The sequence below is a fragment of the Bos mutus genome, chromosome 2 (genome assembly GCF_027580195.1).
Source record: "Bos mutus isolate GX-2022 chromosome 2, NWIPB_WYAK_1.1, whole genome shotgun sequence".
Lineage (NCBI taxonomy): Eukaryota > Metazoa > Chordata > Mammalia > Artiodactyla > Bovidae > Bos > Bos mutus.
Window position 1 is genome coordinate 79,902,789 of NC_091618.1, and position 21,561 is coordinate 79,924,349.

General features: G+C 38.3%; 1 protein-coding gene across 1 annotated transcript in view; it reads right to left on the reverse strand.

Moving 5' to 3' along the window:
- LRP1B (LDL receptor related protein 1B) overlaps positions 1-21,561 on the reverse strand; it is a 1,793,119-nt gene that overhangs the window by 838,041 nt on the left and 933,517 nt on the right. The window lies entirely within an intron of this gene.

A 21,561-nucleotide genomic window follows, 5' to 3' on the forward strand; every position in this document is an offset into this window, starting at 1 on the left:
TCTGAACATAGGGAGCTTAAACAGAAAAGTTAAATCCAACTTTGCCTGAATGATGTCAATATCTTAAGCTGAGAGTAAGGAAACAAACACAAACAAAAAACTCAGTTTAGTTGCTATCATACATGTTAGGTAGTTAGAATAGGAATAAGGAGTCCAAAATGGCGGTGGCTAAAAGACAAGGAAGGGAAAAGCCTGTGAAAACAGAATAAAGGAGGATCTGAAGACCAGAGTGAGAATCTCAGGTAAAACAAACAACTCTCCTAGCTAGCCCAGTTTACATAGGGCAGGCTCAGGGGGAGGAGAGAAAACATATGAAAAGAGGGGCCTCTCTTCTCTTAACGTCTTTTGGGTTGGCATGCCTTCATGCCTCAAGGATGTATTTTCTTTTACTTTCTAAATAAAACGGAGCTGTAACATGGAGCTGTAACATGGAGCTGTAACACTGGCCTGACTAAGGGCTGTAATGCTGGTCCGTATGTCGCTTCAAATTTTTGTTGTGACAAGACAGAACCTGGGAAATTACACACTCCCCTGACATCTATGGTACCATTTGTCAGATTTAATCTGGCTGAAACGACCTCCTCTCGCCCCCACGAGGAGGAGACCATGCACAGCAGGAATCCAACTCTGAATGAAGCTCCCATGGCGGAAGCTGAACAGGAAGAAAACCCAGCACAAGGGAAGTGTCAAGAAGCCCAGAGTACCGGAAACTGGGACAGCGAAAAACAAACTCAGCAGAAAGCTCACGTGACTCAGTCTCAGATTCCAGAAGACCTCCAGTTAAGGCAGGAGGTCCTCACACCTATGGCTGAAAGGACATATGCCTAACAAAATCTTAATTCCTTGATCTTAGTTTTCTGAATGTTGAGCTTTAAGCCACCTTTTTCACTCTCCTCTTTCACTTTCATCAAGAGGCTCTTTAGTTCCTCTTCACTTTCTGCTATAAGGGTGGTGTCATCTTCATATCTGAGGTTATCGATGTTTCTCCTGGCAATCTTGATTCCAGCTTGTGCTTCCTCCAGCCCAGTGTTTCTCATGATGTACTCTGCATATAAGTTAAATAAGCAGGTTGACAATATACAGCCTTGACATACTCCCTTTCCTATTTGGAACCAGTCTGTTCCATGTCCAGTTCTAACTGTTGTCTTCTGACCTGCATACAGATTTCTCAGGAGGCAGGTCAGGTGGTCTGGTATTCCCATCTCTTTCAGAATTTTCCACAGTTTATTGTGATCCACATAGTCAAAGGCTTTGGCATAGTCAATAAAGCAGAAATAGATGTTTTTCTGGAACTCGCTTGCTTTTTCAATGATCCAGCAGATGTTCACAATTTGATCTCTGGTTCCACTGCCTTTTCTAAAACCAGCTTGAACATCTGGAAGTTCACAGTTCACATATTGCTGAAGCCTGGCTTGGAGAATTTTAAGCATTACTTTACTAGCATGTGAGATGAGTGCAATTGTGCAGTAGTTTGAGCATTCTTTGGCATTGCCTTTCTTTGGGATTGGAATGAAAACTGACCTTTTCCAGTCCTGTGGCCACTGCTGAGTTTTCCAAATTTGCTGGCATATTGAGTGCAGCACTTGCACAGCATCATCTTTCAGGATTTGAAATAGCTCCACTGGAATTCCATCACCTCCACTAGCTTTGTTCATAGTGATGCTTTCTGTTTTGCCCTACATTTTATATTTGCAACATGGGATTTCTCCCTCTTGTTTTCATTGCTTGACAAATGAAGCACCTGCTTGGACAGGGCACAAGGCTACAGTATTTAAGGAACACTGAGGGTGAGCAATGTGGCGTCCCCTCAGAGATAGTATTGGTGGGGCAGGAAAGACAGACTGTAAATAAACTGCCATCCAGGGAGGCCACAGCAGAAGCACTAAGGGTTGGGATTTTTAAGGACCGACAAAAATCAGTATGATGCTATCTCCAAAGTCTGAGAAAAAATAACTGTCAATTTAGAACATTATGTTATTAAATGCTCATTCAAGGATGAAGATGAAAATATTTTCATCCAAATAAAAGCTGAGAGCATTCACCATTAAGATACTCTCACTAAAGACATTTCTTCACGGTAAAAAAAAAAAATCTTAATTCCTTTACAATCTCTTGTTTCTTGTTTACTCGAACCCCCCACTAACAGGTGAGCAGCAGTGGGTGCAACTGAGGGACTCTGGAAGGGGCTACTCCTCAGTGTGTCCCAAAGGCTCCACTATCTGCTGGGCCCCAGTAGCCATTGCTCAAGCAGGTGGGGGTTCTTCTGTCCATAATCTTCTTTTGTGCCAAGGGTCAGGCCAATGAAAACTGTTAGCACAGGTCAGATATTTAGCAAATTTTCTGGCAGGTTATGAAGGGGATTCCTCAGTGTGTTTTTTCCCACTGCTTTTACCTCCTGTCCTTCAGCTCTTTTCTCCCGGGACTTGAGCCTAGCCAAAACGCATCGTGCCTGGCTTTAGGACCTAATGAAGCTCAAGATCTGATGTCTCATTGCAAAACTTCAGTTAGAGACACAAAGATAGGTAAGAGGTGGATTTGTTCCTGTTCAGAGAGAAGCACACTCCACAGGGTGTGGGCCATCACAGAGGAGAGTGCAGTAGCCCTGGAATGTGGTGTGTCTATTTTTTGCCAGCTAGGTGAATTCATATGCTAATGAGTGGGAGGATCTCCCAACCATTGGGGAACCAACCACTCCTCTGTCTTTTGACAGTGCCTTGGAACTGTCCTGCCAGTTCTGGGTGTGTCACTTAGCTTGCAGATTGGGGATCAAGGTGTATTTGAATTTGACTTGTCATCATGGACCCATTTGATTTTAATCAGGTTTATGTTTATGCCCTTGGGACAACCAGAAAGTAGCTAGCTCTTGAGAGGGAAATAATGTATAATATCCAATCCCTCAAGATATTCAGGCCTTCATCTTCTATGTTTCCTACAATATGTGCAACAAGAGCCATCTCTCAGTGGACCTGCTAGGGCAGGTGACAGGCACACAGTGCCTGCTGGAAATTCATCTGCTGGCATCCCTTCAAGGGCAATTGGGCTTCCAGGGATAATGTTTGCCACTTTGGGAGTTAGCCCTGCCGGCCGTTTGGGCCTAAACCCTTACCACCCTTTTCCTAAAGTTACAAACATACCCCTGGATCAAATTTCCACTCCACTTTTATGGAACATCTGGTCTGTTGCCTCTTATCAATTTGTTCTTAAGCCAATTACTATCTCTTACTACTAGGACCCTGCCCCCTTGTAGACAACACTGTTCCATCCCACTTATTAAAATATCTTAATTCTCCTAACAGGACCAGATAACCCATTCTTTTGTCATTACTTCTGTTATTACCTAAAGTGGGTCTATGACAATGAAATGTTTACCACTGGAGACATCCTAACCTACTCTTATAGAGGACTAGGGGAAGAAATCAGTGACTTACTTTCCCTTAGAGCAGTAAGAGGATAAGGCTTATGGCTGCTTCACCAGGTTCACAGTCTCAGGGCACAGGCTTGGATTGCTTTATGTCATGATATCTATTCCCATCTGCGGTGAACAAGCTGGCAATGAGTTAAAATTACAACCCCTTAGTCCTACCCAGCATTGGTCACACTGGAGACCTTGGGGATGCCCAACTCCAATCCGGGGGTCCCAGGAGGTTGACCTGACTTGATCTGCCTAGGAATCTGGTCCTTGAAACGTTGTCATGCTTCAACCTGCTCAGGTATCCACCAGTCCAAGAGTCCCAGGAGGTCGACATGCCTTAACCTGCGCAGGGATCCAACTCTTGGGAGGCTGACCCGCCTCAACCTGCCTGGGAATTCGATCTCCAGGAGGCTGTCACACCTTAGCTTGGCTGGGGATCTGCACCCTGACCTGGAGATGCCTGGCTCTCAAGTTGCAACAGTACTGGGTAGGATAAGTCTCAAAAAGACTCACCCCTAAGGAAGTCCACCCATGGAAATTGAAGGAGGCCTATTAGTTTTTTCTTGTTTCTTTTCCTCCCTGTCATGACTGTCTTTCAGATGGGAAATAACAATCCACTTCCCGGCGGATGCCCTTGAGATGCATCCTTGATTACTGGAAGCTGTTTAATCCTCTAACTCTAAAGAGAAGTCACTTAAAATTATTTTGTGCCACTGCGTGGCCACGGTATCCTCTGGGGGACAAGGAACACTGGCCTGAGGATGGGAATTTAAATTACAATACCATCCTGCAGCTAGACTTATTCTGCAAAAAAACAAGGGAAATGGACAGAGATCCCCTATGTCCAAATTTTCTTCCAACTAAAAGATATGAAGGAACTCTGTCTTAAGTGCAGGGTTGTTGTATGCCCTAAAAGTGAGCCTACTAGGCAATTGGTGTTAGGCCAGACAACCAAGAGGAGGACCTTCACATGAAGGCTCACCTCCCATGGCTCCTGAGTTGCCTGGTGCTCCTTCCTTGTATCCAAACATACCCCCATACCTGGGAACACCCCTCCACAAAAGCCAACTCAAGTATGTACCTTAGTTGAAACTGGAGGAGAAATCAGACCAACCCAGGTCCATAAGCAGTTCTCCCTCTTAGAACTAAGACAGATCAAACAAGACCTTGGAAGCTATACAGATGACACAGGCAAATATATAGATACATTACAATACATTACAATGGCCTTTGACTTGACGTGGAAGGACATCATGGTCATATTTAGCCAAACTTTATCTGACTCTGGGGCTTCCCTGGTGACTCAGATGGTAAAATGTCTGCCTGCAATGCAGGATATCTGGGTTTGATCCCTGGGTCAGTAAGATCCCCTGGAGAAAGAAATGGCAACCCACTCCAGTACCCTTGCCTGGAAAATTCTATGGATGGAGGATCCTGGTAGGCTGCTGTCCATGGGGTGGCAAAGAGTCTGACAGGACTGAGCGACTTCACTTTCTTTCTATCTGACCCTGAACATGCTAGGGTCTTAAAGGAAGCCCAAAGGTATGCTATGGGGCTTTACATGTCAAGTGATAAATACCCAGTAGGGGAAACTGCAGTCCCCTCCTCAGATCCTAACTGGAATTATAATGATCCTGAACACACCTGGGAAAGGGATCATTTTCTGATCTGTGTGAAGGTAGGACTGAAAGCAGCCCGGCAAAAAGTAATCAGCTATGCCTGGAACTCAGCAATAAATCAGGAGCCCAAGGAGAACCCTGTTGCCTTTCTGGAAAGGCTAAAAGAGGCCCTCCAAAAGTTTGCCAACCTGGACTTAGACTCTTATGAGGGACAAGTGATTTTAGAGGACAAATTCCTATCCCAATGCACATCAGACATCAAGATAAAGTTACAACAGCAACAGCAGCAGGACCCTGCTGCCTCTTTAGATGAGATGGTCCAGACAGCCACCAGTACCTTTATAAGAGAGAAAAGGAGAGGGAGGCCAAGGCCCAGGAGAGGGAGAAAAAGAAAGAGACAAGGCATGCCCAGATGCTGGCCGCCCTCCAGGGAAGCCCTATGGAAAACTCTGAGTCCTTGAAGGACAAGGCATGAGGCAAATGCCTAATCTGTAGACAGATGGGACATTGGGCCAAAAAGTGTCCAAGTGACAAGTCCAAGTCTCCTAAAGTGTCTTGCTACAAATATCATCAATTGGGACTCTGGGTGGCACTCTGCCCTCGAGAACCCAGAGCCTCAAGGTCAAGCACCAAGCCTTCCCTCATGATGGTTCAACAGGACTAAAGCGGCCTACTCCAGCCAGCCTGCCTGTCACAGATAACTATCACAGGGCTGGAGCCAAGGGTGCAACTGGATGTGTCAGAGACCTTGAACTACTGAACAAAACCCTGAGAGGGATTGTCAGAAGATCCTCTGACCAATCCTGAGGAAATTCTGTACACTGATGGAAGCAGCTTTGTCTTAGATGGAAAAAGAGCCAGATATGCAGTAATCTCCAATTTTGAGGCCACAGAGACTAAACTTTTGCCACCAGGTACTTCGGCCCAATTAGCTGAGCTCATAGCCCTGACTCAAACTTTAGAGCTAGGAAAGAGAAAAAGAGTAGCCATTTACACTGACTCCAACTACGCCTCTCTGATGCTACATGCACATGCTGCTATTTGGAAAGAAAGAGGCCACTTGACCACCCGAGGGTCCCCAATCAAACATGGCGATCAAATCATTAGGCTGTTGGAGACAGTATATATGCCTGCCAATGTTTCAGTCTCCCATTGTGAAGAACACCAAAAAGGGAGCATGGAAGTAGCACAAAGGAACCAAGCAGCTGATTAGGCAGCAGAGAGCAGCATTACAGAACAACAACTTAATAGGGGTTGCCACATTAATTCCACAGACTAATTTGACAGAAACTCTTTCATATACTGAAGGTGAGACTCTTAAAGCTAAGGGTGAGGACTTTTAAGAAGATGATATGGAGTGGTTCCAAAAGGAGGGACTCCTTTTCTCTGCCTAGGAACCTCCAATGGAAGTTGGTTAACTCCTCACATGCCACCATTCATTTAGCGGAAAAGGCCCTCCAAAGATTACTAGAAAGGTCCTTCAGAGGAATAGGCCTCCAAATGACTATAAGGCAAATGGTCTCCTCTTGTCCCACCTGCCAATTAAACAACCCCCAAGAAGCTTGAAGACCCCAGCTGGCCCATCCTGTCCAACAACATGTGACCTACCCAGGAGAGGACTGGCAGATGGACTCCACCCAGATGCCAGTTTCTCCAGGGTATAAATACCTATTAGTCATGATAGATACATTCACAGGATGGATTGAAGGCTTTCCCACCCAGACTGAGAAGGCTGAGGAGGTGGTAAAAAAACTGCTCCATGAAATCATTCCAAGATTTGGTCTGCCCAGGTCATTATAAAGTGACAATGGGACATCATTTACTTCTAAGGTCACCCAAGGGGTCTCTAAAGCATTGGGCATTACTTGTTTTCTCCATTGTGCCTGGAGGCCTCAGTCTTCAGGAAAAGTAGAAAGAGCCAACCAATTCTTAAAATCAGCAATAAAAAAGAGACCTCTCTGGGATGGAAGGAGGCGTTACCAATAGCTCTCTTCCACACTCATATTGCCCCTAAAGAACAGATTGGTCTTAGTCCTTATGAATTGCTCTCTGGGAGACCTTTTGTTTATGTCAATGACCTCTTCCCAGATCCAGAGGCTCAGACCCTCCAGTCTTATACCATGGTCATTGGGAAATTCTAATAGGATATACACTTGTGGGGAGTCAACCAGGATCCAAAGATTCTAAGGAGTCACCACTATATGTTCCAGGGACTCAAGTCCTTATTAAAGTCTAGAAAGATGGATCCCCAAAGCTCAACTCCAGCCCACATGGAAGGGCCCCTACCCTGTAATACTTTCTACCCCCACAGCAGTCAAGGTACATGACTTGACTGTACCTTGGGACATGACTCCTGCATTCACTACTCATGAGTCAAGCCATAGAAGAAAACAGAAGAGGACACTCAATACACCTGTGAGCCCCTGGGAAATCTCAGATACCTATTCAGAACTACAAATGAATGCCATTCTAATGAACACCTCAAAAATCAAGTTTCTGGGGATAAGATTTCTCAGGACAGTTCTATGGAGCCAACATAGCTTGTCAAGTGCTGTACTCCAAAATAGACAGGAGATAGATCTCCTGATCCCTGAACAAGGAAGGACTTGAGCCATTTTGAATGAGATGTGTTGTTTCTGGGTAAATACTTCCAGCTAAGTTAAAGAAAGTCTCACAGTCCTCAAGAAAAACATTCTAGACCCTACAGGAACTCAAAGAATGAGCTGGGGAGTTCTTGGGGTGGCTACAATCTCTCTTTGGGGGATCCTCCTGGTAATGGGAAATTTGGAGTTGGCTAATGTCCCTACTAATCCCTGTTATTACCATATTGATGCTGCTTATGATTGTCCCATGTATTATCAATTGTCTAAACCATTTTTTTCTCTGCCCAGGTCAACAAGCTAAGACATGCAGTGCCAGTTCAACAAGGATATATAAAACTACAGCCAACCATGAAAATATCAATCACCCTTAGATGGACACTGCTATAGGACTCTGAGGCTTGAGACTATCAAGTGAGAGAGGCCCAATGCCCCTTGCTGTTGTCCCAGTTCAGCAGGAAGTAGCCAGAGAAACCTCGATGTCCCTATTCCCAAAGAATTGGGCCTCCTATCTCTTAAAGGGGGAATGTTAGGTAGATAGAATAGGAAAAAGGAGTCCAAAATGGTGGTGGCCAAAAGACAAGGAAGGGAAAAGCCCTCGAAAATAGAATAAAGAAAGGTCCAAGGACCAGAGTGAGAATCTAGGGTAAAACAAACAGCCCTCCTTGCTAGCCCAATTTACATACGGCAGGCTCGGGGAAAGAGAGAAAACATATACAAGAGGGGCCTCTCTTCTCTTCGCATCTTTTGGGTTGGCATGCCCTCATGCCTCGAGGATGTATTTTTCTTTACTTTCTAAATTAAACTGAGCTGTAACACAGAGCTGTAACACTGGTCCATCTGAGGGTTGTAATGCTGGTTCATCCATCACTTTAAATTTTTGTTGTGATGAGACAGAACCAAGGAAATTACACACTCCCCTGACAATACAGTTATATAGATTTTGAAAGTGTGAATTCTAAATTAAAAAAAAAAAAAATCCCCGGGAAATCAACAACAGCAAAACATAAGATTTCAAAATAAAATTTTACTTAATTAAATCAAAAGACCTTGTTTACTAACAGGTAACTACAATGACATACCCATAACAATAAACACTGAAAAAACAAAGCATAGAATTAGTACAGGAAATGATTCTAAAAAAAGAATTGGTCAGCCAATTCAAAGGATTAGTGAATTGAGCAGACAATTTTGTCAAAATAAGATCAGATAATCAGGACTGATTACAAGAGAAAAATAAGGTAGTAATAATAAGAGAAAAGATGATTGTAAACAGTTCATCCAAGGAATTCAAAGAAGCTTACTAATATTTCCCAGGATAAAATTTTTCATATAATGAAAGTAATTCATGTAGAGTTAACATGATTTACTCAATATCAGACCTTTTATCTCCCAAGACAATATCCAAGGAATCATATATCCTCACACACACAACTTATTTAATAGACATTAAAAAAAAAAGAAAAAGAAGCATGAAAAAACCTCCATCAATTCACTGGTATAAAGACAGAAAAAAATGACACAGAGATAGATATGTGGCCTATATTCTTTACTACTGTTCCCTGACAGCAGTAGTCAAAGTCATTTTGTGGCAAATACTTGGTTTTCTCTCTAACCTCCATCTGACGGCTGGGGGACCATCAATATTTTCACGTTTTAGTCTTTAGCTTGTCTCAGAGCTACCAATGTGGCTGAGTTAGACTCAGGCTGCCCAAATTCCTTCAGCCAAACCTATTCACCTCTTATCTAGCTACACAATTCTGTATCTGTCTATAGCTTTACTTCTGGAATTAAGTAAAAAATGTATGAATAATAACAACAGATTTTTGTGCTTGAAAAACAAAGAAATAAGAAATGTTTGATTATATAAAACTATTTTACTCCTAAAGAAACTGAAATCATGAATGTTAGGCTTGCCTAAGGTTATGTATACCTCCTTAATGGAAATTAGGTTATTAGAATTAAGTTCATCAAACTCTCCATCTATCCCTCTTTCTATAACATCCTACTATCAATATTCTACCTTATTTTAACTTATTATCCATGAAAGTACCTAAACTGTTACTTTACCCATATTTTCCATCTATCTTAAATATAAAAGTTACGTTAGTTCTCATAAATTGTTTCATTATATAAAGAGAGTTCTTTGTGCCCAGTAGAAATGAGTCTCTAAATACTTTCAATAGTTTAGTATTTGGTTCACCAGTTTCCATACATACCAGCCAATATTTCATAATTCTATAAGAGTCCTTTAGACTGCAAGGAGATCCAAACCAGTCCATTCTAAAGGAGATCAGTCCTGGGTGTTCATTGGAAGGACTGATGCTAAAGCTGAAACTTTGGCCACCTCATGCGAAGAGCTGACTCATTGGAAAAGACTCTGATACTGGGAGAGATTGGGGGCAGGAGGGGAAGGGGGCGACAGAGGATGAGATGGCTGGATGGCATCACCGACTCGATGGACATGAGTTTGAGTGAACTCCGGGAGTTGGTGATGGACAGGAGGGCCTGGTGTGCTGCATTTCATGGGGTCGCAAAGAGTCGGACACGACTGAGCGACTGAACTGAACTGAACTGAATATCAAAAATACCAATTATTTTGAATTTTGATATTTCTTTAAAATCTGCAACACTATCAACTCTTACTTTATTCATAAGTGGATTATAGCAAGATTTACTTGATCATTTTTGTCACAGTTTTTTGGGTCTATCTTTTTCCTTAATGTTTTAAACACAACCCTTTAAACAAAACCCATTCTAGTGGGTAACAACTGAATCCTTGATCTCACACATGCATGGGGAGTTTTTCTGCCTGCATCTCCCTCTGTCATCACACTCTCTGGCCTGTTGGATAAGGCTGATCTCACCCACCACGCCATCTCACTTGGGCCAACAGTTCCCTGCACTGCACCATTTATGAGAAGATTTGAGTGGTGGTTACCACTGGCCCCCTTATGGCCTTGCTCTCTTTATGGGACTTGGGCCTTTTTGGCAGTCATGCTTCCCAGGTTTCCCCTCCAGGCCTACTCTGAGTCTTTTTTTTTTTTTTAAGAGGACTTTACAAAGTACTCCCAGTAGTAATTCTTCTAAAAAGTTGCCATTGAGCATTTTCTTAGTACTAACAAAATATACTTTAGGAAATGAGAATTTTAAATGACATTGCTACAATTCCTATAGAACTTTGCATTTTCTTTTAAAAACCATGACATTTTAAAGTTAAAAGTCTATGTCAACATGTAGTTTTTGGCAAATCACTAATAACTAGAATGAAAAGCAAAAGTGAAAAGTGAAAGTGAAGCTGCTCAGTCGTGTCTGACTCTTTGCGAACCCATGGACGGTAGCCTACCAGGCTCCGTGGTACATGTGATTTTCCAGGCAAGAATACTGGAGTGGGCTGCCATTTCCTTCTCCAGGGGATCTTCCCAACCCAGGGATCAAACCTGGGTCTCCTGCCTTGCAGACAGACGCTTTACCATCTGAGCCACTAGGGAAACAAAATGCAAGCAAATTAATTTTGCATGGTCATATCAAAGGCCTTTTTGTATATTATCCCAGAAATAATATTTCAAATATAAATCAGAGGCTAAAATATTCACCCTTGTTCTTAAAATTATGAAATGATGAGTTTTGGAGACTGATCTCTATTATGTAGCTAGAACTAGGAAAAGAGAGACAGCAGGGTGATCAGCAGTGATACAGACTACAAGTGATAGCCACGTTAATACTGGTAAACTATCCAGTGACAACATAAATTGCTATTATTTATTAAATAACAGGTAGGGAAAGTGGTGGCTTCCTAATAGATCTTGTTAACATGGATCCTTGACTACTTGCTTCTTTACTTAAGATTGCATAAAAGAAATTTCTTTGTGTGAATTTACCTTTGAGTATCCATCTTTGGTACTGGCATAATGGTTAAAATGGAAAGTATTATAAAAGTGAACAATATTTTACTAAATTTTATGATTACCAATGCCATGTCTTGAGATAGAATTTTAGAATAAGTGTTACTTTTTTAAACCAAAACACATGATCAGAGCCTAAATATGATTCAAGATAGAAGTAAAAAGGAGGCATATCCAGTGTTTAATTCTCTACCTTCCAATGCAGGGGGCACAGGTTCAACCCTTGATCTGGGAACTAAGATCCCACATGCCATGTGGTGCAGCCAAAAAAAAAAAAAAAAAGTAGTAAAAAAAGGAAGCAATAACTGATACACAGAGATGAAAGACTATATCAAAAGTCATCTACAAAGCAACCGAACAAATACTCTGACATATGAAAAAGTACTCAAAAAAGAAATGAAAATGACCAAAGCATAATTAATTTAATCAATATCTCTTAGAAAGATTTTTCAATCTGAAAAAATGATGAAAATTCATTTATCTTTAAAGGATCAATATGAATATTGTAAAAAAATATGCTTTTTTCATTAGATAAATAAGTGTTTAATGTTTAGAAGATGTGGAGTAGACATGAATAGAGACTTTAAATGAAGTATAAGTTATGGTTAAAACGAGTAAGCAACTACACGCAGACTGTAAGAAATGATGACAATTAATTTTTAAATAATATTACATCTTTAGTCATAATAGGTTAATTCACATGTTAAAATCTCTTTTCTATGAAGTTTGAAATATATTAACCAACATCATAAATTTTATTAGGAAAAAATGAATCCCTCAAGGCATTTGGAAGCTTCTAAAATTTGGCATAGAGGCATACATCAGAGACATTGCAGGCTTGGTCTCAGAAAACATCAAAAAAACTGCATTTTCAATAAAGTGAGCCACATAAATATTTTAATTTTTTGATGCACATAAAGGTTATGCTCACATTATACTTGTGTCACATTATGTCTAGAAAACATACATACCTTAATTAATACTTTATTGATAAAAATGCTATCATCTGACAGCACAAGTTTCCCACAAGTTTTCAATTTGTAAAAAAATGTATCTTGAAAGTGCAATAAAGCAAAACACAATTAAATGAGATATACTGTCAGTTGAGAAATTTTCCCTGTGACCTTTAAGATTCTATCCAGTTCTTAGATTCTAATTTTAAAAAGCAGCCAAAAGAAGCATTTGGAAATTAGTTTCCAAAAGGTAAAAACTTCCAAAGTGAGTAAAATAATTGAAAATTCAATGTATTTTCACTAAGAAAATGAGTCATGCCTCTTATGCTCACAGTAAATATATGTACATGTGTAAGTAAATACAACATATGCATATGTGTAAGAAATTAATAAATAAGCATCTCAGTTACGTAGATTTGGGAGATAAGAAGGGGGAGTTCTCATACCCTGGGATGATAGCTGAGCCCAACAGGAAAAAAAAGACTCCTTTTGCCAACTTCCTTTTCCCCTCTGTAAGAGTTCTCCGTCCCTTGTGAGGCTTTGCATGTGGCTCACCATGGTTGCAGACCCTGAATTGCAATACTCCTCTGATTCCGAAGAAAGTCACCTTTCCTGGAGAAATATCTGCCAATCTATTTGCTTTATGTCAATATTTGCATATAGTGCACATGTGTTCTTAAACAACTAATTTCCTTTCTGATTTATTACTTATATAATATTTGGTTACATCATCTTTCTTGCAATTATGACTGAGTTTATAGGACCAATAGGTATATTCCACAAAGAAGAAAAAGGTGGGAAGAGAAGAAAGCAAAGAGTAACTCATTAAAAAAAAATAAAGGTATTAATTTAATGGACACTTGGAAAAAGTAAAGTTAAAGTTACTAATGATTCAATTTTGTTTTCTTATTGGTAAATCACACAGGCTTTCTATTCACAGACTCTTGGTTTGTAACATGGTATCCTGGGTCCCTTAAGTCCATAAGGTCAAGAAGTCAGAAAAAATGTCATCTGGTAATGCATGACACTCTAAAATAATTTAATGTAGAACAAATATGGTTTCTCACCTGAATAATTCCTAGGATTATCACAGCATTCCAATAAAACACAGTAACTGAATTTCAGAAAAATGAAAGAACTGATAAATAAAGAAACATTAAAATTATCTTGGGCTTTTCTCTGCCTAATAATGCAGTCAACTGTACAAAACATTTTAGAAAGACTTTCATCAAAAAAATTTTAATACAATGTAGACCTCCTCCCTTTTTTCACTAATGTTGTAAAACTCTGCTTTCATAGCTCAGTGTCCTATAATTAGCATCTGATGGTGATAAGAAATGAGGTACAATGACAATATACATTTTTCCCCTAAAAAATAAACTTTTAAAAAACAAATCTGATATTTTCCCTGTTCTTCAATATTAGTATTACTTTTAAAATTGAAAATAGAACCTAATATTTTGTTTCATTTCTGGATACTTGTTCTGTTAAAATATCATTATGAATTATTGCATTTGATAAAGTCTTAAATGTTACACAGTGTCTTTTCCTTCTTGACTTTGCATAAGTATTATTTGACTTTGGATCTTCCTTGAGACATAAATTACAGGACTCTTGGAAAGACTACCTGATTAACTCAGAAAAAGAAACATATTAAACCAAAGTGGCTTACATTTTAACATGTTGAAATTACAGCACAGAAAAGAAAACTATATTTTATTTCTACAGTTACTTCAACCTCATAGAATATATAATATGGATTAATGGGCTGTTAAAAAATCTTCTATTGTTGCAGGTAGAATGTTCAACTTATCTATTATATTTTTCACCTAAAATTTATTGCCAGGTTATATGTATGCTATTGCGTAAGTGGCAACAATTTTCTCTTTCTCTCAAGGGTAATCATGGTTGGTATGGTACTTATATTTATCCACTATACACAGCTTAGACAGATGTTTCCCAGTGAGGTAGATTTCAGATGAAATTTACATTTCTTTCCTGTCTCTAATCTAGGAATTGTCCTACTTATTCCTCCTTTTTGTTCCCCATATAAATATTTCTAAATAATGTATTATTGAAGTCTCAAAATACAGTTATTCCAGGTTCATTTGAGAGCATGTATTACATATTATATATATATATATATATATATATATATATACACACACACATATGAATTTGACTATGACAAGTGTGTGGAAAATTCATAGAAGATTCAAGTTAAAATAATGACAAGGTAAGGATAATATAGGAGCCCATGGTTAGAAAGTGTTAATTTCTCAGTCGTGTCTGAATCTTTGTGATGCCTTGGACTGTAGCCCACCAGGTTCCTCTGCCCATGGAATTCTCCAGGCAAGAATACTGGAGTAGAAAGCCATTTTGTTCTCCAGGAGATCTTCCTGACCCAGGCTTCTAGAACGGCAGGCATATTTTTTACCATCTGAGCCACTTAGGGAAGCCCTGATGTTAATCTAAATACGATGAAGACTATAATACATTATACATTATTATTTATTGAGAAGAGGCACTAGGTAGCCCACATTAACACATTACTTACACTCTACTCAACAGCTCTGCAATTGTCATTACCAACTCAAATTTTCAGAAGAAAACAGTATGACTTGCCTGAGGACACACTCATTACCAACTAGTGTCAGAGTAAAATCCTAATGCTTATCTGATTCCAAAATTAAATTATTTTTCACTATACCATTCTGATTATACCTATGTCCTTAAAAGAATCATAGCATAAAAATATTGGGCAAAAGATATGAAAAATTTATTATTCTTTGTGGTTTATGTCTTCTATTTTTACTCCAATCCTAGTTTTTACTACTCTAATGTTTATAATTATAGTTATGGAAAATAATACTTTTTAAAATTATAGCAATTGTAGGACCATATCCTCTGAGAAAATATACAACATTTCTATATACCAATGCTAGTTGTGGCTCCAGAGAATTGGTACTTTGGTAGGACAAATTTCAAAAGATCCAATAAATACACTTTAAAAAAAATTATAAGAGAATAGGGTGCCACAAATTATCTTTATTTTACTACCCTTTCACTGTTGTTACGTAAAAACCTCATATCTCACATATGCCAAGTATAAAGAACATAAACATTATAAGCAGGTGAATCCTGAGTTCAAATTCTTGTATTATCACTAATTAATGTGTGACATTGGGCAGTTACTTAACACCTCTGATCTCTGGTTCCTATTCTATGAAACAGAGTAGAAAACTACTGTGAAAGTTTTTACCCATTCAAGATATTTTACTAAACACTTTGTTTAGTTAGTTTAAATAGAGTTCTAGACCTTAGAGATATATCACCCAGAAAGAATGAATGTATGAATGAATCAAATGTAGTAGGCACTGGGAATACAGAATTCAGCATTCTCTTTTCTCAGAGTACTTACAATCTGATAGGAAAAACATTTGTAATTTAATTAAACAAGCGACTTAATAAACCTCTGATAAGTGCTATGACAAGGGCAGTGCCAGATGTTATTTAAACACACAACAGAAGCATCTAATCTTAGATATGGTTTCCCAGAGGAGTGATGTACAAGTTGATACAAATAACAGGTTCAGGTTAAATCAGACAAACAGGAGGGAAAGGGGTGCTTTTAGAATATTCCAGAAAGATGGCATTTCTGAAAGCCCAGAAGTCAGAGTACATAAAATATATGAGAAACTGCAAGAACTCCAGAATGGCTGCAATAAGGTGTAAGACAGAAGTAGTGGAATTTTAGGAGCTATAAACAGGCTTGAGAGACAGATTCAGAAATGATCACCATTGATATAATAAAGACTTGGAAGTCAAAGGGACACCCAGGGAGTATATAAAGAATGAGACTGAGAACGAGAAAAGAAATATTGAATAGTTCTGGCAATGTGACAGACACAAGAGAAATTCTAGATAAAGTAGCAACCAAACATTTTAACACATAGGTGAATGTGTAAAAAAAATAATACAAATTTTCAGAACCCAGAAATGAGAATGGTACAGAAAACTAGATCAGCTAGTGAACTATAACTACTGGAAGTGTGTGTGTGTGTGTGTGTGTGTGTGTGTGTGACTTTGCTTGGAAAGGCAATAGAAGAATGATAGAATTATAATCTACATGTTTGAGGACTAATGACAGCTTCACATAGGTGATAAATCTTTAATTCCACAAAGGCATTGATCCTAGTGTAGACCCAGTCTCAGAGGTTAAAATTCCATGGAAGGAAGCATCAGACGACATTCCTCTCAATACAAGGAAATGTCTTAGCTTGGACTGTAAGTGAAAAAATATATAGTCTTCCCTGTACATGTATGAAGACTATATCATAAGTTCTAGTTTCTACAGTTCAGGAAACCTCAACCTTAAAAACTAAAGGTAAAAATTAATTCAGGGCACATAACATTTCCAAGAATTCTCATGGTGTTTAATGCAGCCGATCTGAAGACAAGTCTTAAGGACTTCCATAGGGCCAAAAAAAATATATATATATATATATATATACATATATAATAGTCTCAAAGTTCAAAAATCACAAAAAATAAAACAAAAATTAAAAAGGTGAAAGAAAAAAATCTGGTGAGAGAAATTCAGCAGATGCAGCAAATGGCAGAAATACATCTACAAGCTCTACACATATTTTAAAAATATCTGACAGAAATGAGATTGAAATATGATAGGAACTATAAAATAGGGAAGTCAAAATTTAATTAAAGGAGAAAGACAAATTGTTTAAATGTAAATCATTCTGAGACATTCTGAGAAAAAAAAAGTAGGGGGACTTGAAAAATAATCAAATAGAATATTTAGAAATGAAAACTAGAGCCTTGAACTTTCAAAATGCATCAGTTCAGTCACTCAGTCATGTCCAACTCTTTGCAACCCTGTTGACTCCAGCACACCAGGCCTTCCCGTCCATCACCAACTCCTGGAACTTGCTCAAACTCATGTCCATTGAGTTGGTGATCCCATCCAACCATGTTATCCTCTGTCGTCCCCTTCTCCTCCTGCCTTCAGTCTTTCCCAGCATCAGAGTCTTTTCCAATGAGTCAGTTCTTTGCATCAGGTGGCCAAAGTATTGGAGCTTCAGCTTCAGCATCAGTCCTTTCAATGGATATTCAGTATTGATTTCCTTTAGGATTGACTGGTTTGATCTCCTTTCAGCCTACGGGACTCTCAAGAGTCTTCTCCAACACCACAGTTCAAAAGCATCAATTCTTTTGTGCTCAGCTTTCTTTATAGTCCAACTCTCACATCCATATATGACTACTGGAAATACCATAGCTTTGACTAGACAGACCTTTGTTAGCAAAGTAATGTCTCTGCTTTTTTATGCTGTCTATGTTGGTCATAGCTTTTCTTCCAAGGAACAAGCGTCTTTTAATTTCATGGCTGCAGTCACCATCTGCAGTGATTTTGGAGCCCAGGAAAATAAAGTCCGTTACTATTTCAATTGTTTCCCCACCTATTTGCCATGAGGTGATGGGACCAGATGCCATGATCTTAGTTTTCTGAATGTTGAGCTTTAAGCCAACTTTTTCACTCTCCTCTTTCACTTTCATCAAGAGGGTCTTTAGTTCTTCTTTGCTTTCTGCCATAAGGGTGGTGCCATTGCATATCTGAGGTTATTGATGTTTCTCCCAGCAAAAGTTAAATTACAAATTCATACATCTGAAGGAACAATTATTAAACTGGAATACAAGTCTGAAGAGATTGCCATGGTTTCAGTTCAAAAATAATGTAAGAAGGGATCAAGAATCATGAAGAATAGACTAAAATGAACAAGTATTAACCTAATAGTTCCAAAAATATGGAAGAGAGAAAATGGAGATTAGATATTATTCAAAAGGAAACTTCTCTAGAATTTCCCAGAATTTATGAGAGATATGACTTTAGATATAAGAAGTACAATCTATCTTAAGATAATTAAAAATAAATGTACATATAGAAACACTGTAGTAAAACAGCAAATACCAAGAGGAAATTTATAATACCTAAGCTAACCTGTAAAATGATTGACAATACTGAATTAGGAGTTGAAATTGTACTCTCATTTCCAAACAAATAAATAAGAAATGAGAATGTTTTAGAAAACAATTTACTTCCTTTCACAAAGAAAATAATGAAGGACTATCTGAAAGTTAGGCAGAGACAAAGAAACTAGAGAAGTGTAGGGGTTAAATGAGAAAATATCTTCTCATAGAAGACAAGAGGAAAAAATGTTTCAAGAAGAAGCACCGCTGTGATGAAACTGTTCAGATAACATTAAATACAAACTGACATGCCCTATCCAGATTTTTTTTTCCCCCTTGTTGAGCTTGACAAAGACCATTTTCATGAGTTTCCACTTTTTATAGTCAACTAAGTGGCAGATGGATATACAAATTTTATTCAAATTTCCAAAGACATTAATTGTAAGGAAAGAATTAATGTGATAGTTGATGAGATGTGTATGATCAAAGGAGAATTTGGTAGTTATGTTGGTAGTAACCTTTTTAAAGAAAGTGAAAGTTGAATATGCATAAATATTAATGAGTAGAAACCAGTGGGTTAGATGGAAAATAGAGGAGAGAGAAAAGTTACATTTTCTGTTTTTATACATTTTATGGCAGCAGAAATATTTTCAAAGACTGGATTCATATCTGAGAGTGATAAGCATCCCTAACAATTAAAATAATTATTTTTAAATAAGTTTACTTGAATTTTTAAATCTAAACTTGTATATATATATATAGTTTTATACAAAATAGGGACAGAGATGGACTAGATTATGAACATATATTGAGCCTAGAATTTCATTACCATATAGGACCCAGTCTTATTGTGTAAAGATTATACATGTCAAAGAAAGGTTATGTATAAATTTTCATTGATAAACATGCATCAATTAGAAAATTCACATATACGCACACCAGGTAGCATGTCATTTAGCTTCTTATTTCTTTCATAGAACTTGTCATAGTTTTTAAGTATTTTGTTTATTACTGATTGAAGTCTGGTTTTTACCCTCTCTCCCTCTTTTACCTCTAACAGAAGCTTTGCCTTTTTTTTAATAATTCAGCCATCTAGAACATAGTAAATGAAAATATGTGACTTGGTGAACTCTAGAAGACAGAAAAACTGAGTTTACAATATCTGAGTGCGGGTCAATAAAACACATAGTTGAGGCTCTGAAAAGGATACTGGCTCAGGGGAAAAAACAAAAGTTGCATTCTGACTGCCTTTTGGCAGTTTACCCTGGGGTAGGGTCCCAACTTCAGTCACCCAAGTTCTGTTTAAACGCTAGAAAATATCTCATAGCAATGAACAGCAACTCATGATTCAAATATTCACCTATGCATATAGCTTTTTCTTTGCAAAATGCCAGCTCAGCATGATGGAAATGATGTTTCCTTTATCAGTATAGGACTTCAGTCTGATATCTTTCAAAACATTAGAATAAAAAAAAAAAGGATATTGGAAATATTGCTATTTTCTGAACTAATTGCAACTGGACCAACTCCAGCCACAGTTGAAAATATATATTTCCATTTGAGAACATATATACACACATATATAGTCTCATTTGAGAATAGAAAATTATTTATAAAGAAGAAAAAAGAAGATATATCTATAACAAATCTATTTAATAACATTTTATTGAATGACTACTAGATACTAGATACCAGGTGCTATATAGATTATATATATATATTTGATTCTGATTACATATATGTTTGAGTATACATGTGCATTTGTGTGTATGTTTACATATATGAGAATGTGTATATAGTGTGTGTTTATGTGTGTACATATGTGTAATTAATAAACACCTGGTATTAATTAATTAATAACCAATGACGTGATGAATGCTACTGAACTCTTTAAAGAAGTCAAGTTTACTTTTGACAGAAATGTAAAGGGTTGCACCACAGAAGTGCACCATATACACCTCTATGTAAAGGTCAGCACCATAGAGGTAGTTGTAACTATTATTGCCCAGCAGCTAGCAAGCCAAGAAATTGCTTCTGTTAGTAGAAAGCTCTAGGTGCAAAGGAAAAGCAAGAGAAGTGGACTGAATCATGTAATAGAGAGACTTGGTGAGAAATTTAACCAGCAGGCAGGGACTAAATTAATAGGTATTAGGAGAGTAATTTTCACAAATCAGGTTGCATACAGAATTACCTGTTCATCTTTTAAAGCTGCCTATACCTGAGCCACTATTATACTTCATTTGGTGAAATAGGGCATAATAAAGTTCCCCAGGTGTAGCGGATTACATCATATGTCTCAAAAAGATTTGTCCAATTTTTAAACCCTAGTACCTGTGATTGTGACCTTATTTAGAAAGTGTCTTTGTAGATGTAATTAACTTAAGGATCTTGAGATGAGATCATCCTGGATTAAGAGTGGGCAATGACTGATGTCCTTGTAGGAGAAAGAGACACAGAGAAGAATCTATGTGAAGACAAAACAATAGATTAGAGTTAGGCTGCCACAATCAAGAAGAGTCAGGAGCCCACAGAAACTGAAGAGGCAAGAAAGTATTCCCTTTAGAAGAGGCTCTGCTAACATCTTCTGTTTGACCACTTCCAATTTACCTTGATTCATGGACCTAACATTCCAGGTTCCTATGCAATATTGCTCTTTAGAGCATAGGACTTTACTTCCATCACCAGTCACATCCAAACTGGGCATTGTTTACTGACCTGGGGAGTTCATCTTTCAGTGTCATATCTTTTTGCCTTTTCATACTATTCATGGGGTTCTCAAGGCAAGAATATTGAAATGGTTTGCCATTCCCTTCTCCAGTGGACACATTTTGTCAGAACTCTCCACCATGACCTGTCCATCTTGGGTGGCCCTACAGGGCATGGCTCATAGTTTTATTCAGTTAGACAAGGCAGTGATCCATATGATCAGTTTGATTAGTTTTCTATGATTGTGGTTTCCATGCTGTCTGCCCTCTGATGGAAGAGGATAAGGATAAGAAGCTTATGGAAGCTTCCTGATGGGAGAGATTGACTGGGGGGAACTGGGTCTTATTTTAATGGGCGGGGCCATGCTCAGCAAATCTTTATTCC